Source organism: Balaenoptera borealis (assembly GCF_965194805.1).
Source record: "Balaenoptera borealis genome assembly, chromosome: 5".
In the NCBI taxonomy this organism is placed as follows: Eukaryota; Metazoa; Chordata; class Mammalia; order Artiodactyla; family Balaenopteridae; genus Balaenoptera; species Balaenoptera borealis.
The window spans coordinates 40,553,957-40,573,660 of record NC_138862.1 but is presented as its reverse complement, the minus strand read 5'-3'; the positions used below and the strand labels follow the sequence as shown (position 1 = coordinate 40,573,660).

Below are 19,704 nucleotides of genomic sequence, written 5' to 3'. Positions count from 1 at the left end.
CAAAATGGATTGAAGACCTAAATGTAAAACTGAATACTATAAAACCCCTAGAGGAAAACACAGGCAGAATACTCTTTGGCATAAATCCCAGCAACATTTTTTTGGATCTGTCTCCTAAAGTAAAGGAAATAAAAGCAAAAATAAACAAATGGAATCTAATTAAATTTAAAAGCTTTTGCACAGCAAAGAAAACCACTGACTAAACAAAAAGACATTGTACTGAATGGAAGAAAATATTTGCAAATGATATGACTGTATGATATCTAATGTATATAAACAGCTTATACAATTCAACATCAAAAAAGCAAACAACCCAATTTAAAAATGGGCAGAAGAACTGAGTAGACATTTTTCCAAAGAGGAAATGTAGATGGCCAACAGGCACTTGAAAAGATGCTCTATATCGCTAATCATCAGTAAAATGCAAATCAAAACCACAGTGATATATCACCTCACACCTGTCAGAATGGCTATCCTTAAAAAACACACACACACAAATAACAAATGTTGGCAAGGAGGTGGAGAGAAGGGAACCCTTGTACACTGTTGGTGGGAACATAAATTGGTACAGCCACTATGGAAAACATTATGGAGGTTTCTCAAAAAATTAAAAATAGAACTACCATATGATCCAGCAATTCAACTCCTGGGTATATATCTGGAAAAAATGAACACACTAATTCAAAAGGCTCGATGCACCCCAATGTTCATAGTAGCAGTATTTACAATAGCCAAGACACAGAAGCAACCCAAGGGCCCATCAACAGACAGATGGATAAAGAAGATGTGGTACAATGGATTACTACTCAGACATAAAAAAGAAGGAAATTCTGCCATGTGCAGCAACGTGGTTGGACCTAGAGAAAATTATGCTTAGTGAAATAATTCAGACAGAGAAAGACAAAACTGTATGATATCACTTATATGTGGAATCTAAAAAATAATACAAATAAATGTATATAGCAAAACAGAAACAGACTCACAGGTATAGAAAACAAACTAGTGGGAGCTAGAAGGAAGAGGGATGTGGGGAGGGGCAAATTAGGGGTATGGGATTAAGAGATAAAAACTGCTATCTATAAAATAGATAAGCAACAAGGATATATTGTATAGCACAGGGAATTATAGCAATAATCTTGTAATAACTTTTAACGGAGTATAATTTGTAAAAATACTGAATCACTATGCTGTACACCTGAAACTCATATGATATTGTAAATCAACTGTACTTAAATTTAAAAAAAAGAAAAAAGTTTCTTTAACTCAAAAATGATAGTATAATAAAAAAATCTAAATGAAAATAGGCAAATATTTGAACTGATGGTCTGAAAGGAAGATTGGCCAAAAAACACAAGAAAAATTGCACATCATTAGTTATTTAAAAATGTAAATTAAAATCACAATGGCAGGCTTCCCTGGTGGTGCAGTGGTTGAGAATCTGCCTGCTAATGCAGGGGACACGGGTTCGAGCCCTGGTCTGGGAGGATCCCACATGCCGCGGAGCAACTAGGCCCGTGAGCCACAACTACTGTGCCTGCGCGTCTGGAGCCTGTGCTCCGCAACAAGAGAGGCCGCGATAGTGAGAGGCCCGCGCACCGCGATGAAGAGTGTCCCCCGCCTGCCGCAACTAGAGAAAGCCCTCGCACAGAAACGAAGACCCAACACAGCCAAAAATAAATAAATTAATTAATTAAAAAAAAAAATCACAATGGCAATACCACGCTACACCTATCAGAATGGCTAAAAGTAAAAAGGCTAACCACATTAAAGTTGAAGAAAATGTAGAAAAACCAGTATCTTTTGCATTAAAAAATAAAATGACATAATAATTTTAGAGAAAGATTGGGCATGTTCATAATATATATACCCACTTTTTGACCTAACAATTTTATTTTTAGGTATCTATCCAAAAGAAATAAAAACATATATCTATAAAAAGACTTGCTTAAGAATGTTCATAGCTGTTCTATACACAGCTCAAAACTGGAAACAACCAAAATAGGCACCAACAAGGGGAAGAATAAGTAACATTTTTGTGTATTCATAAAATGGAATACTACTTGGCAATAACAAGGAAGAGCTACTGACACACACATCACATAGATGACTCCCACAGACAAAATGTTACAGAAAAAGCTGTACACAAAAGAATACATACTATATCATTTCATTTATATGAAATACCAGAATAGACAATAATAATCTGAATTGAAACATGCTTCTGAGGGCTAGATTGACTGGGAAGGAAGGGAAATTTCTGGAAAGACAGAAATATGATAGAGATGTGTTCTTTATGGGGGCATCCATTTTTCAAAATTGTACATTAAGTTTTGTGCATTTCAGTGTATGTAAATGCCACCCCCACCAAAATCACTGTAACCATCATCATCATAAGCATCATCATCATCATTCCCATGGCAGGAAGTAGGGAGTGGGAAGAGTAATAAATTAAACAGGAATAATACAACAAAGGTAATTTTTGTATTTGTGGAAAAGATACATAGGAATTTGTTATGCTATTTAATGTACTCTATGTTTAAAAATTATCTATAATAAAATATAAAATGCATAACCAAATAATATAAAATCCTTAAAAGAGGGCCAAAGAAACTTGGAGTCAATGTCAATTGTGAAAGAAAATATGCCTGAAGGAATAATAAAAAAATGCCAGTGCAAAACACTGATCTAAAAAATAATTTTGATTATCTTCTTGTTTTCTCCTTTTCTCTTTAAAAGAGTCAAAGAATAATTCTTTCATATAATTAAGGACAAATCCCTGAGGCATATATTGTTTCTTAGTATAAGTATTTATTGCAAAATAAAGTTTCTTTCCCAACTACTGAGTCAAAAAGCTATCATTCATTGTCTGAAATATAGAGGAAGCTCAGTAGAATTTCCCAGAAACAAATATTCATGTTTCACAGAAAATATTAGTGTTTTTGTGAAAGGCAAATTGCTATTAATTCTCTCTTAAAATATTAATAATATTGAGTAATGAGGCAAACAGACCTATCTGGTTCTATTTTACAAAGAAATTTAATGATCAATAGATCTTATATTTACCAATTTTCTACAGATTGCTATTAAATGAACAGTTGTTTTTAACTTATAAGGCAGCTGGATATTACCTAGTGTTTCAACTTAATTAGAATAGTGAACTGACAATTTCTTCAAAAACGATTAACAAATTATTACACATTATTTTGTAGCCCTCACACAAGTTAAAATCAAGCTATGAAAGGCAGAAGTCTGGGGATTCAAATTTATATAAAGATTACGATTTAATGAAGTATCTTGGCAATACTCTTTGTACAAATTGTCTTGAACATTATTATGACTTACCTAGATAATATTAATTGCTAAAGTAAGATGCAGAACTATGTACATTTTATGATATCAGACAGGGAAATAATCATTTCAATATAAAAAATAAAAAAAATTAAATTCAAGTTAAATCAGTCTCACATCTTTTAGAAAACTTTATCCCCAAATGATGACAACAAAATCATGCTACACTGTCTACATGTTGACATGGATAATTCATTTGTGTTTGTCTGTTTTAGACTGTTGTGCTTATATATACACTTTTGTAATTTTAAAATATTGAATTAGATTTGCCAGGAGGGCAAGACAAGATGGTGGAATAGGAAGAGCCTGGACTTGCCTCCTCCCACAACACACCAAAATGGCCACTACAAACCATCTCTGAGAACAACCTGAAGACTAGCAGAACAGATTTTCTACAGCTAAAGATAAAAAGAAAAAGTCACATTGAGACGGGTAGAAGGGGCAGAGATGTGATCTGGCCAGGACCCACAACCCCAGCACTGTGACCAGTAGGTGGGAAGGATACCACAGCCTCCGAAGTCCTCCTTATGGAGCCAGGGCTTTGAAGTCCACATTGGGCTCCCTGGCCCAGGGTACCCACACTGGGAGAAGAGCCCCATAACATCTTTGAAAACAGGCAGGGCTTATGTCTGGGAGAGCGCTGTACGAAACTGAGAATCCGAACTTCAAGGACACACGCGAAGACGCCCTTGATCTAAGTCCCAGCACAGAGGCAGCAGTTTGAAAAGTGCTAGGGTCACACATGAGGGTGATTCATTAACTAATTTTTGTGCATGTGCCCAAGGAATCTGTTGTAACTTTTTCTGGGTACAAAGGATCTGGTCGGTGCCATTTTTTTTTTTTTCCTTTTGGCTCACTTTCTACCTAGCTGACTCATTGCTGGCAGGTGTCTTTTCTGACTCTTCCTATCTAATTTACTAGCACTTCTCACCTCACTCCAGATGGACCTGTGAATGTGACCCTGCTGGTGCTCATTAAAAGCAACCTCTCCAACTCTGCCAGCCTGATGTATGCTCTTGGCTGTCACCAAAGCCCCTCTAAAGAGGCCCCTGGCCCTGCCTGTCCCAGCAGACATCTTCAGTTGATACTGGAGCCCTGCCAAATTGGCCCCCTTTGCCAGTCCTGGTAGGCACCTCGGCTGGTACTGGAGTTCCTCCAAAGTAGGCTCCTCACCCCGCCAGTCCCAGCAGGTGCCCTCAGCTTGCCCCACCAAGTGGCCACCTGTCCTGTTGGATTCAGTGGGTGCCTTTGTTGGCACTGGCATCTCCCCAGAGCTGCTCCCACTCAAGAGGTTGGCCCCATACACGAGAGTGCCCACAATAGTTGTGACCAGGCATTATAGCCAGCCACACTAAAGGCCAGCCCTGCACACTAGTGTGCCTGTAGCAACTGTGGCACAGCCGCAACAGGAAGGCACAAGCAACTCACACAAAGGACAGTCCTGGAGCACCTGGCTCTGGTGACCAGGGGCTACCACACTACTGGGTCCTCTAGGACACCTTCTTACACAAAGTCACTCTTTCAAGAGCAGGAGACATAGCTGATCTACCCAATACATGGAAACAAACACAGAGAGTTAAGCAAAATGAGGACACAAATAAATAAGTAAATAAGTAAATAAATAAATTCCAAACAAAAGAACAAGATTAAACCTCAGAAAAAGAACTAAATGAAATAGAGATAAGTCATCTTCCAGATAAAGAATTCAAAGTAATGGTCACTTGACTCAGAAGAATGGAGGAACACAATAAGAATTTCCACAAAGAGATAGGAAATATAAAAGAACCGTCATAGCTGCATCATCTAATCTGCTGTATCTCTAGTGTATTTTTATTTTATTTATCATATAATCTTTCAGAACATGCTCAAATGAAGCAACTATCAACTCAAAATAGACTGCTATACACATACGTTGTTATATAAACAACTCATGGTAACCACAAATCAAAAACTGATAATAGATACACAAAACATAACGAGAAAAGAATACAAAAATAACACTAAAGAAAGTTACCAGATCACAAGGGATGGGACCAAGAGAAGAAGAAAGGAAGAGAAGAACAACAAAAATAACCAGAAAACAATTAATAAAATGGCAATAAGTACATAAGTATCAATAATTACTTTAAACATAAATATTCTAAATACTCCAATGAAAAGACATAGGGTAGATTAATGGTTAAAAAAGTAAGACCCATCTATATGCTGCCTACAAGAGACTCATTTCAGATCCAAAGACACACAGAGATTGAAAGCAAGGGGATGGAAAAAGGTATTCCATACAAATGGAAACAATAATAAAGCTGGGGTAGCAATACTTTTGCCAGAGAACTTAAACTTTAAAACAAAGTCTGTAATAAGAGACGAAGAAGGGTACTATGTAATAATTACGGGATCAATCAAACAAGAAGACATAACACTTGTAAATATCTATGCACCCAACACAGAAGCACCTAATACATAAAGCAAATATTAACAGACATTAAGGGAGAAACTGACAATAATACAATTACAGTAGGGGACTTTAACACCACATTCACATCAATGGGTAGATCTTCCAGACAGAAAATCAAGAAGGAAAGAGTGGTCTTAAGGGACACATTAGATCAGATAGCCCTGAGTGATATGTACAGGACATTCCATACAAAAACAGCAGAATGCACTTTCTTTTTAAGTGCACATGGAACATTCTCTAGGACAGATCACATGTTAGGCCATAAAACAAGTCTCAATAAATTTTGGATCTGTATTCTCAGGAAAGGGCAACAAAAGCAAAAATAAGCAAATGGGACTACATCAAACTAAAAAACTTTTGCACAGCAAAGGAAAGCATCAACAAAATGAAAATGTAACCTATTACATGGAAGAAGACATTTACAAATGATATATCTGATAAGGAGTTAATATCTACATTATATAAAGAAATCATACAACTCAGTATCAAAAACCCCAAATATGTTACAAATAGGCATAAGACTTGAATAGACATTTCTCCAAAGAAGACATACAAATGAACAACAGGCACATGAAAAAGATACTCAGCATTACGAATCATCACGGAAATGCAAATCAAAACCACAATGAAATATTACCTCACACTTCTCAGAATGGCTATCATCAAAAAGACAACAAATAACAAGTGTTGGCAGAAATGTGGAGGAAAGGAAACCCTCATGCACTGTTGGTGTTGGAAATGTAAATTGGTATAGCCACTATGGAAAACAGTATGGTGGCTCCTCAAAAAATTAAAAATAGAATTACTATTTGATTCACTAATTCCTCTTCTGGGTAGTTACCTGAGGAAAACAAAATACCAATTTGGAAAGATATATGCTCCCCTATGTTCACTGCTTCATTGTTTATAATAGCCAAGATATGGATGCAACAAAATGTCCATCGATAGATGAATGGATAAGGAAGATATGGTGTTTGTGTGTGTGTATGTATGTGTGTGTGTGTGTGTGTGTGTGTGTGTATGTAAGGAATATTACTCAACCATAAAAAAGTAAAAAAGAATGAAATCTTGTCATTTGAGACAACATGGATGGACCTATACGGTATTATGCTAAGTGAAATAAGTCAGACAGAGAAAGACAAATACTGTATGATCTCACTTATATGAAAACTCTAAAAAAATGAATAAACAAAACAAAATAGAAACAGGCTATGGATTCAGAGAGTAAACTGGTGGATGTCAGGGGAAAAGTGAGTAGAGGGTTTGGTTAAATAGGTTTAAGGGGGTTAAGAAGTACAAACTTCCAGCTATAAAATAAATGTCATGGGGATGCATTAAGAGTAGAAGGAATATAGTCAATAATACTGTAATAATTTTGTATGGTGACAGATGGTTACCAGACTTATGGTGATCATTTCATAATGTATTTAAGTGTCAAATCATTACACTGTACACCTGAAACTAACATAATATTGTATGTCAACTATATGTCAATAAAAGAGAGAAAGAAAGAAAGAAAAAAGGAAAGAAAGAAAGAAAGAAAGGTACAAATATCAATTTGTCATACATTTTAGAAAATAAGTTCTAGAGAATGTAAATTTTCCACAGTAAATATACTGTGGTGTATTTCTCCCTACAAATATTGGTGCATTTAAACTTTCTCTTATTTTTCTTAGAATAACTAATGCTATTAAAGCCCTTCTTCATGAAGAAAGCATCCCTCTCTCTTTCTCTCTTACTGTCAATCTATTTATCCAGATATATGAAACTTTTAATCTGATAGAAACACTGAAAATTATAAAATTTGTACTAAGAACGTGAATTCTATTGTTGCTGTTGCATGTAGGCATATATTTAGTATGTTTTGCATTCATTCACACGTTCTTTCAAGGAGTATTTCTTGAGCACTATGTACCATGAACTATGCTGAATTATCATATACATGTGTTCCATAGGTTTATATACAAGTGTGCACATGAAAAGATACACATATGTTATTCTTAAGGCTATGTGAATTATTTATCTGAGATTTTACTGCATGTACCAGTTTTGAAACTGGAATTTTTCTCATTGATAAATAATATACATTGGAAAATTCTCCTTGTTCTGCATTCCCTTATGACAGAGTTTGGTAGAAATCATTGCTTGATAATACCTTGATGGACATTTTTCCATTTAAATTCAAAAAATAATTTGGTGGCATTCAAATTCAAATGATTTGGGGACAGTTTTTATAGATAATTTCTTTTTAGGAGACACTGTACACCTGCTATGCCTGTAAGGGCAACTAGTTTATCTGGGTATTTTGTGTGTGTGTGTGAGTTCCCAGGAGATAGACAATGAATGTGCAGGCATACCTCCTTTCACTGTGCTTCACTTTATTGTGATTTGCAGATATTATGCTTTTTACAAATGGAAGGTTTGTGGCACTCCTGTGTTAAGCAAGTCCACTGGTGCCATTTTTCTGACATTTGCTCACTTCATATCTCTGTGTCACATTTTTGTTAATTCTCACAATATTTCAAACTCTTTAATTATTATTATTACTGTGATTATTATTATATTATATTATTTCATTATTTGTTATGGTGATCTATGATCAGTAATCTTTCATGTTACTATTACAAAAAGAGGTGCTTTCCTGGTGGTGCAGTGGTTAAGAATCCCCCTGCCAATGCAGGGCACATGGGTTCAAGCCCTGGTCTGGGAAGAACCCATATGCCACGGAGCAACTAAGCCCGTGAGCCACAGCTACTGAGCCCGCATGCCACAACTAGTGAACCCTGTGTGGTTAGAGCCCATGCTCCACAACAAGAGAAGCCACCACAATGAGAAGCCCGTGCAATGCAACAAAGAGTAGCCCCCACTCGCGACAACTAGAGACAGCCCGTGCACAGCAACAAAGACCCAATACACCCAAGAAAATAAATAAATAAATAAATAAATAAATAAATAAATAAATAAATAAATATTGCAAAAGATTATGACTTGCTGAAGGCTCAGATGATGGTTAGCATTTTTTAGTAATAAGCTTTTTTTAAAAAAAGTAAGGTATGCACATTACTTTGATAGACATAATGCTATTGCACACAATCAACTACAGTATAGTATAAACATAACTTTTATATGCACTGGGAAACCAAAAAATTTGTGTGACTTTTATCGCAATATTTGCTTTACTTCAGTGGTCTGGAACTGAACCCATGATATCTTTGAGGTATGCCTGTAAATACAGTTTAAAAGAAGGCCAGGTTTAAGTATAAAGGTCTAACATAGTTCTCTACATAGTATAAAATAATTTTCAATCTTGCAAATCTGTCCACCAATTAAATTCCAAACTGAAGGTATTTCATAGCATCGAAACATTAAAGAAAACCCAGATATCATGAGTCAACTTGAAAGAATTTAGTGTTTTGAGTTATATTTTTAATATTTTCTAAAAATTGTACCACATGTAATAAAACTATATTTTAGATATGATTTAAATTGCACATGGCTCTTAGCCTTAGTAGGTCTTCTAGTTCTAATAGTTACTGAATAATTGATGTTTATTACATTCTTTGAGTATACCACGAGGTAGTCTACTGGTATATAAGTACAGTGTTATTATAAGTTTAAATATCATAAGAGCAACATAGATACTTTATGACTACTCTAAAACAATTTAAAATATAAGTGAGTGTTAAAGAGAGAATGGCTAGACTATTAGCTATAATTCCTTCAGCAAGATTATAAACTGCAATAACAATAAAAATAGTTTCTTATCACATTCCATCTCTAGAGAAAGATTTTGATGTGTTCTCTTATATACCAGTCTGCATCAGAGAAAAATGCTTTTATTTATAAGTCAAGGAAAACATTTTCATTAGTGAATGTACTAAAATTAGAAACATTTAATTTGAAGTATATAAATATAGAGTAGATAATTTATTTTCTTAGCAACTTGATCTTGCAGAAACTTTTTTCAGGTCTTTCTAAAGTTCAAACCTCTATTTCAGTGCTAGAACATAGAATCAATCAGAGAGATTAAACAATGAAAAATGCAAAGGCTGTACAAATTTCTGACACTTTTTTCTTTCAGTGAAGCAACTTTAGATCAAAGTTTCACATTAAGTGAACAGTCCGAACATCCATTGTCTAAATTACTGAAAGCCTGTTATAGAAACAGATTTAAAAGTATTCTCCTTAACAGTGGGCTTGCAACATTAGTAAGTTGAAAAATAATGCGAAGAAGCTGTAATGACATTCGCTGGAATGGATATCTGGTTGTGTTGGTAAATTCAGCATATGAAATATAGCATTCAGATTTCCCTCTTATCAACTCTCCTTGTTGAGTTATATTCCTATTTCTTATTTTATTAATCTTCATTATGCTTTTCATATTTTACTTAAATCATGGACTCATTTTCTAGAGAAATGATTCTACTCTTGGCCCTACTTTCAATTAAATGCTTTTAATTCAAACCAATGTAATTCAATTTAATAAATACATGCCATGAGGCAGACACTGCACTGTGTTTGGAAAACAATGGTGAATATTTTAGACCCATATCTTACTTTCGGAACATACAATTTTGCAGGGAAGACAAATTTTAAAATGGTAAATAAATATTTATTATGAAAAGTGCAATAAGAGTATGTTGCAAAAGAAATGGATTAACCAAATGGATTAGGGATGGTTTCCCTAAAACATTATTATTCAAACTGCATTGGAATTCGCTAAATTGAGAATGAAAGTAAGATCTGTTCTAACTGAAGGGAACAGTATTTTTGAAGACCCTCAGATTAGATGAGATCCTCAATATTAAAAGAAGTGGATAGAGCAAATAGAGGATTAGTGGTGTGATTTTCTATGATTAGGTGGGGTTACGGAAGGATAAGTTAAGTTTAAGACAAGCCTGCTCCTAATATTTATAACACTTGAGAAGAGTACAAATGGAGGCGAACTTACTATATGATAATTAAATATTTTAAGTAAAGCTAGTAGTATCGCATCATATATGTTCTACCAACTTACTCTGTCAAATACAACTATATTACAAATACCCAAAAAATGTAAAATTATGATTTTTATATTACTGAAAGTTTATAAAATATCAAAGAGAATTTAGTTATTACACATATCTTGGTGTTTTGTGGATAAACAGCAACGTCTGAACACATAGTAAGAGAAAGATATGCAATTCCTAATCAATTACTTTTTATTACTTATAAATTATTTTCTTGCCTTTATTTCAGCAAATCCACTAATTATATTGTAATAATCATGGTTTTCACACAATTCATGTTCTTTTGACATTAATGCCAAATAAGATCTTTTATGAATCATAATAATTCCTAGGTAGTTTCTTAAAATTAATTTATTAGCAAAACTGCTCTTTTGAATACTTAGGAAATTGAACTGTCAAAAAATTCTTAAAATAATGCTGAGACTTCAAATAAACTGAGCTCAAACATTGTAAGAGAGTCTTACACAGTAAATTATTATTATCTCAGAAAAATATTGCAAAATATTTTAATTTCTTTACATAAATTATTATCACTTATATCACAATTTTAACCATCTCTTGAAGTAATATGTAGTTCCATATGGAAATACAAAAAACATGCTTCACACATATTATGACTAGACATATTTTTATAGAATTAATGTATTTTTAAAGAACAATACAAATTGTTTAACACTGTCAATTTTCTTCGTCTCACATGTGCAACCCTTGTGAATACCACGCTAAACCTTGAGTACTTCTAGAATTATAAACTGAAAGATGAAGGAAAACAAATAACAGATAGTTGACACTACTGGCAAACAGTATTTTGTTAAGAAGGAACACCCTGCAATCTTGCTGAGAGGAAGAATTTGACAAATTAGTTTATGTGCTTTTTCTCTGCCACTGTTTAAAACTGGACTCACCCTTTGAAGTAGTTTCTGCTCAGATGGTGGCAGCAGCAAAATCCTCAAGCTGTCATTGCATTTGGCCATAGTCGCATTTTGTTTTAAGGACACAGGGTGAGTTATGTGAAGAACAATTTCCCTGGGGCCTAAACAGAGTTAGTTAATTAGTTAGTATGAAAATAAATGTTTAAGTGTATGGGGTGTTCCGTGGAGTGCCAAATTCTGAGTTACAGAGGCACTCGTGTTCTTCAGCAAATTTACATCTAGTATGCTTTTTGTATGTGGTACCCCTAAAGTTCAGGGGCCCAGAGAAGTGACCCCTCTTACTAGTTCTAAGAGTTGTACTTGTTTAATACATGTGATTTTGAGTCACTGGAAACATTCAGTTGGAATATCCAGGAAGCAGCTAGATACACATATGGATCTGGAGCTAAAAAGAATTAGAAATTTCAACATGCAAATGGTTATTGGACAAAACCATCTTTCCAGCCAGCCAGCTGTTTGAAGTTTTCATTACCAAGTTCACTGACCAGAGATTCTCACAGGGTGGAAGGAGTATAAATTGAATGACCCACCACAGCTTAATATCAAGGTTTTATTTTGTTGCTGAATGAAGTATTTATCTCTGTCATTATGAAGATGGCAATCTAGTAGGAGAGGTAGGTATTGGGGGTTAAAAAGGGGGCAAATAAAATAAAGGGATAACTTAGTTTGGGATATTTAAGGAAGCTCTTCCTTAAAGAGTAATGTGGAAACTGATGCTTAAAAAATGAACAGAACTTATCTAGGTGAAAAGGGGAGTAGAAGACATTTTCTGAAAATGTCATGAAACTTAAGTTATTCAAGGGATAGGAAAAGACATGGATAGAATATAAGAGTTAGAGGGGTAAGTAGGTTTTAAATTGAGTATCTTGTGAGTTCCTGTAGGGATTTTTGGACAGTTGGAAGTCACCAAAGTACATTGGGTGGGAGCAAATGATCAGATTTGAATTTTTAAAATTTATACTCTGGCTCCTGTATTGAAAGGGCTAAGAGTGAAGAACTCCCAAAAACAATTAGAATGTTACCGAAGTAGAGAGATTATTGAGTTTTGGATGAAGGTGTTGATAGTAAAAATAGAAACAAGAGAGTAGAGTGAACAAATTATTTATAAAATAGAACTGATAATACAATGATTGGTTAAGAGGATGATGTTAATATAGTGCCTGGTTTTTGGCTCAAGCAGTTTTGTCGATGAGGTTATCATTTACTAGGTAAGAGACACTGGAGGAGGAGAAGGATAACTGGTTTAGATGTGTTTGTGTAATCTGAGGTGCCTCTGACATCTAAGTGGAGATGCCAGCAGGCAGTTACACATGTGTGCTCGAGATCGGGAGAGAGGTCTTGACTAAAGCTATAAATGTACTGATCAAGAAAAAATTTGGTTAAGAGGAAGATGTTCAAGATGATGCCTGGTCAATTCTTAACTCAGTCTCTATTATATTCATTGCTTGTTTTACTATTTAGTCATAAAAGTGCTGGAATATCTTTATATTTTGCCTAGTTCTCATACATCTAACTGATCCATATACTTCTGATTTATTTAATGTATTTTTGTTAATGGTACCATAAAACATCCTTTAAATAGAGTATCACGTGCTGACGCCACTTACAAACACACTTAACAGTTCAACCTAATAATTTCTCTTTGTTTTTACATTTTCCTCCTGATTAGCACTAGCTATTATATATTAGAAAGATAACCAAAATAGTTAAAAGACCAGTAAGGGTTAAAATTGGTTGATTTTAATTTTATAGAAAATTACCGTTATTTAAAATTTCACTTATTTGAAAAAATAGGCTAAAATGATACTCAGCTTAGAAGGAAGAAATAATAAGATATGCATTCATGAAACAATTAGATGACAGATTTAGCACTCAAAATCTAATGATTTGTTAAATGTATTTTTCTAATATGTTTAAGTCTCAGGTAATTCTTTTTGCTATTTCTCTGTTTCACAAAAGGTAGTCATTTTGTATCTAATAAAGGGGAAAATCACATTGTTGTAAGACTCAATGCTGTTATTATCTATTTTAAAATTACAGCCAAACCAGCTGAGAGATATTAAAAGTAAATTACCAGCATGCAATTACCATAGGTAGATATTGTGCTGTCACCATAAAATAATGGGTGAATGGCAGATGAAATGCATGGTTGATGAGGTGCTATTTGTAACCCAGAGCACGGTTCCTGATAAAATCATAAACTGTATAATTAAGACAACAGAAATACGCACACTGATAGGCTTGTCTAATATTCATCTCATGAGGATAGATATTATTTGGTTTATCATGCCTTTACTGAATAATTAAACTATTTCAGTTTTAAATAACTCTCATATCTTCTAATCAAGGCAATGCAGTATATCGTTCTGGATTCCACTTGTGAAAGCAGCTACGGAAATGTGTGCAGAAGGTACTTGTTGAGGCTTTAGGCTATACAGCCCAATTTCTATGACATCTCCACCACCGTAGTCCTCACCTTCCTAGCCATGTACATCATATTCCTTTTTTAGACATCAGTTCTGCACTCTGTACGAGTAAACTTGGAAGTTTTTCAGCTTTTTAAAAAAGCTCAAATTCTTAATGTATAATATCACATTTTAGAAAATGTTCCCAGTTTTTAGCAAGCATTTAAACATTCCAGTTTACACATCTTCCATTGTTATTAATTCAACAAACATGAATATAGCAAATGCCCAACTGCATTTCCTATTCCTAGGGATTCACTGACAAGAAAGGAAGACCAATATGTAAATAATATGAGCACTTACACATAATCGGTGTAAAAAGGCAGGTGGGCAAAATGATAGGGGAGCAGAGAAAGGAGGATATAGGAGATAATCTTCACAAAGAGGTGGGTGGTGACTGAACTAAATTTGAAGAGTGACAGTTGCTGGGGGGGTTATCGGGGAGAGACATTTTTAGGTAGAGGAAATACAATGACAGAGAGGTGCAAAAAGGTGTTATGTGTGAGCCTTGCAAGTAGTTCAACAGGCCTGGCTGGCCAAGTTTGGGCAACTGACACAACATGAAGCTGGAGAGGTCACATGGGATAGACCATAAAAGCATTCTTGTATGGAGAATGCAGAAAAGTCAACATTGCATATGTTCTTTGAGCATCAGATTGAGTTAATGTTTTGCAGGAAAATGTTTAAATGAGCTTTGAAGAGGCTTTGCCACATACATTTAAAATCAAAAGAAGAGAGTCTTATTTTTCCATGTTAATTAATCAAACACTGTGTGTGTGTGTGTATGTGTGTGTGTGTCTTTTGTGAGTGTGTATGTATGTGGGTAATTGCTGAGGACAGAAAACCCAGTGATATTTCTATCTACAACTTTATCTGATACTGAGTTTTCACTATATTGTCATAAATTTAAAATTTAAGTCATGATTATATGTATCAGGCATTGTTCTAAGTCTTTTATAAGTGATAACTCATATAATCCAACAATTCTATGAAGTAAGAGCTATTATGATCTCCATTTTACTACTTATAAAACTGAGCCTCAGAGAAGTTAGTAACTTACCTATGTGTGACCACACCACTCATAAGCGTACAGAAGAATCATCATGAGTGCACATTTAAATGGCAATTCCACAAGCACAGATTCTTACTCATGAGATCTGGGAAAGGGGCCCAGGAAATTTCATATTTAAGAAACAAAATGATTGTGATGGAATTAGTTGAAGGATTCCATTTGAAATGGAATTTTGTGTGAGAGTTTTGACAATTAAAAAAATAAGAATGGATAAACCTTTGAGACTATGAAACAAAGGCAAAAAGTGGAAAATGTGACAGAAAAAAGTAAGTGCCTGTATGATACTGGTTTGTCTAATCATAACTAGAAGGGGCTCTACAAAGAGAAAAGAGAGTGTAGGGAATTTGCAAAGTAATAACTCAGGACATTTTCCCATAATAAAAATGGCTTTTAATTAATAAGATCCAATACGTATTTTATGGGGGTGACTGAAAAAAGACATAACACTGAATTTTTCAATTTCATTATGCTCACAGATACCAGGTCAGTTTAGGTTTCTCTCTTCACAATTTCTATTTTCTCTTTTAGGTTGTGATTTCAATAAATAAACCAGGCAGTTCTCAGTACCTGAGATCCTAAAACCTTGCAAGCAGAAAAAAACTGTCTTCAAAGAAACAAGAATTTGGCATTTCATAGCCAATTCTACATCCTAGGACACAGCAGCATGCCTTCTGAATTCTTAAGGGACATATTTTCAACTTGGAATTCTACACTCAAAACTATCAAGCAATTGTGAGGGCAGAAAAAAAGCATATAAAAACTTAAAAAGTAACTTCCCAAAACCCACACTGAGAATGTTACTCAAAGCTCTGCTTCAGTCAGATGACGGTGTAAACCAAGAAAGTAGAGGGTATGAGTTCTAAGAAACACTGGGTCCAATATGGTAGAGACAGGGATGAGAGTTGCACAGCTCATCCTGAGTGCAATCAGTTCAGATTGGAGTAGGAGGAAGGAAAGTTCCAGAAGGAGATGAGAGACGTATCCAAGGAAAATGGGACTTGATAGTATAAATGAAATGATGAAGAACTAAAAAAAAAAAGAAAAAAAATTGAGGCTGTGATAAACGCAAATTATGGATGAGAAAAAGACAAGAAATAAGTAACTCCAGGAAAAATGTAAGCTGATTTGCCAATTGGTAAACAATATTAAATTACTATATGATATTAAATCATATAATGCAAACACTGCTTACTGATGTTCAACTTTAAAAATCAACCGATAGACAGCTGATAACAGATACAGATCAGAATTAAATGGCTACACATTTTAGAATGTGAAGTAAAACTTTTGGAGTTGGAAGGAAGGGGGACTGAAATGGAAAGACAGATTTCTCCATCTTACAGAGAAAGGCTTCAGAACATGCTGATTTGATGGAAAATATATAAAAGTAAAATATATAATTTTAAATAAAAATGCTAAATTGAGCAGTGTGAAATAAATACTTATCTATAATAGTACAAAAATTAAGAAAACAATAAGAATTGATAAAGCATATAATTTAGAGGTATTGGCATAATCATCAGATTTAAATCAGAAACGGTTAAAACAATTAAAATGATTCCCTTCAGATTGCAGAACTGCAGACTGAGAATGGTGAGACCTTTTATTATACACTCTTCCCATTTGCTATTTTATACATGCTGGTACTGTATTAAAAGTTAAAAATCTACATTAAATAGCATAACTGGTAAAAATCATATATAGGCTACAAAAATAAAAACAAAATTCTTTAAAAAATATTTCTAACTCTTAAATAAAGAGTTGTGGTAAAAACATAAAATTTGCCATCTTCACTATTTCTAAGCGTACAGTTCAGTAGCATTAAGTCTATTCACATTGTTGTGGAACCAACTTGCAGAACTTTTTCATGTTGCAAAACTGAAATTCTATACCCATTGAACAATAACTCTCCATTTTCCCCTCCCCCCAGTTTCTGTCAACCACCATTCTACTTTCTGTTTCTAAGAGACTGACTACTCCAAATACCTCATATGAGTGGAATCACATGGTTTTTGCCTTTTTTTGACTGGCTTATTTCACTTAACATAATGTCCTCAAGGTTAATCACTGTTGAAGCATCTATATTATTCAACCCTCAAAAGGAAGGAAAAATCCTTTTGAGGGGTGAGTAATATTCCATTGTACAGGATATCAGATTTTATTTATTCATTTATCCATTGATAGATATGGGTTGCTTCCACCTTTTTGGCTATTCTGAATAATGCTGCTATGAACATGGCTGTACAGGTAGATATCTCTTTCTCTTTTTAAAAAAATTTTAAATAAAGTTCTTAATGCCAATTTAAAGTAAAAGTAGAAGGGTTCCTGGGCATTTTGAAAATGCTTATAACTTACTTTTTTCTGTTTTCTTACTATCAAGTCTTATTAGACAATATAGTTTCATAAAACAGTTTTTGTCTATTTTCTCAAAGCTGAATTCTTACTCAGATCAGACTAATTTTTAACTTCAGATCTCAGTATTCTTCTTGCTTTAAGTTTGCAATAAAAAATACTGTGAACCACATGAAGTATTTTTTGGTCCACTTGCCTATGTGAGACTTTGGATGCAACAGGAATGGTAATGCTATATAAGACGTTTCCTCTCCTTTTTCTCAGTGCCACTGAAAACGAAGTAATCTCAAAGGCAACCTTGGCAATGGTTATGCTCCTATGAGTATATTGTCTGCAACAGAGAAGGGTACTGAAACACACATAGGAAAGAAATCTGAGTATCCCAGCCATCTTATATATGTAGTCTTTGGAAAGATATGGTGTGGGCAGGTATCAGTCAACTCAGGATTTTGATTTACAATTCCCCCCTCTCTGCTAGGCTGAGGTTCCAACCAAACAGAACAGGCTAAATGTCAGTTCTTAGTATTAAGTTTCCTAGATACGTTTTATATTTTGTTCAAAGGTCTACATTTTTCTCTTAATTATAAAAATTTGTTTTAAACGTAACAAATTAGAATAACTTAAGTTCACTCCAACTGTTACACACACACACACACACAAAGTGCACACGCACACAATGTCAAAATCTGGTAAGGCCTACATATTTAATTTTAGTGAATGCATCTGATATCTACTCTGTTCTTCATTAAAATGATGAGTATTATTGCTCTTGTGCACAGATTTTTTTTGGTTTTGATCACCTTGAAAATGATCTCAAAATTGTGTGGTAGATTGAAACCCTACCTGGAAAAATAGGGCATTTTTATCTGCTTTGTGCAATTTCCACTTCGACTCAGAAGGGCAAATCTCACCTAGGAGTGAGGATTTTTATTGTTCTCATGTAAGGCTGCCAATATATTCCATTTTATTCTGATGACAAAGCAACTCGATTCTGACTACTGAACGTTTAAATTTTCCTCTGCCATTTTCATTTTCTCTGCAATTTAGGGACTGTGAATAATAATCAGAGCAAAGTTTCAGAGACCCTTGAGAGAGCCCAAATGTACTACTCAGTCATTTTTTTTTCTGAATTCTGGAGGTAGAGTTTCTCTATTGTAGAAAAACGTATCTTAGTTACTTCTGATTTTGAATACTTTCAGAGGAAAAATAAAAACATAAAGCAAAGCATTTTTTATGCTGTTTTGTACTTAATATCTGAAGAGCTTCATGAAATAAGAAATTTTCACCTTAAAACTATTTCCTGATTATAACGTATGTGTTTAGGCGTATATAGTCTCAATATATCACTTATGAAAGCCCAAGTAAACCACATATCTATGTCTATTCATATTGCAATTTGAATGGAAGAATATTCAAGGTAGAATATTTCTTTGGATAGAAAAGCTTGGCAAATTCCATGCCCTTCAAATCCATTTTTTTTTGTTTTTTGACTTCTTTTCTCAACTTATCTCTTAAATAGCTATTTGCTGTGGTGATTGTTTTATAATCAGTTCAGCATTGCCCGTTTACCTCCATCCAATCAATTGTTCCATGAATACCAAGAGAAGTAAATGCCTCTTAATTTATATACAAACTACCTAATATTTACTAATGTCTGACATTAGTATACAATTAATATTTTCTTTACAAAGAAGTAAACCAAATTAAACTTCTGAAAAATGTTGCTTACCTCTTTATTTCTTTCAAAATTGTTCTGAGGATGAAGACTTTACATTTGATCACGTATTTCTATAAATATTGTACCATTTGTTCACCAGCAAAGCCCATTAACAATTCCCAGAGGGAACAAATAGAAACTGGCTAATAAAATAAAGTCTAACCTTTTTTTTTTTTGTCCTTTGTGCTTAGTCTAGTTTCACTTGCTTATAGGGTGCCGCGTGCAGAGACCTCACGCCTGCCCTTCAGACCAGAATTCCTCCTGCAAAATAAAAGGCTACTCCGACATCTCAGCTCAGACCGCGGGCAGAAGCGCACAACACAGCAATTCAAGATGGCGGCGGGGGGCGTGTGC

The 19,704-nt window shown here is 34.3% G+C and overlaps 1 protein-coding gene across 4 annotated transcripts in view; it reads right to left on the bottom strand.

Annotated features, from left to right (window-relative positions):
- HTR1F (5-hydroxytryptamine receptor 1F) overlaps nt 1–19,383 on the bottom strand; it is a 279,529-nt gene extending 260,146 nt beyond the window's left edge. For 3 of the 4 annotated variants that reach the window (XM_082392438.1, XM_082392439.1, XM_082392440.1), the window contains exons 1-2: nt 11,718–17,812; nt 8,919–9,026 (exon numbers count right to left, since the gene is read on the bottom strand). The gene's annotated coding sequence lies outside the window, so the exon portion shown is untranslated. Of the gene's footprint in view, nt 1–8,918; nt 9,027–11,717; nt 17,813–19,362 lie in introns of those variants that run through there. The other variant, XM_082392441.1, reaches the window with a different exon arrangement.
- Nucleotides 19,384–19,704: the final 321 nt, after the last annotated feature.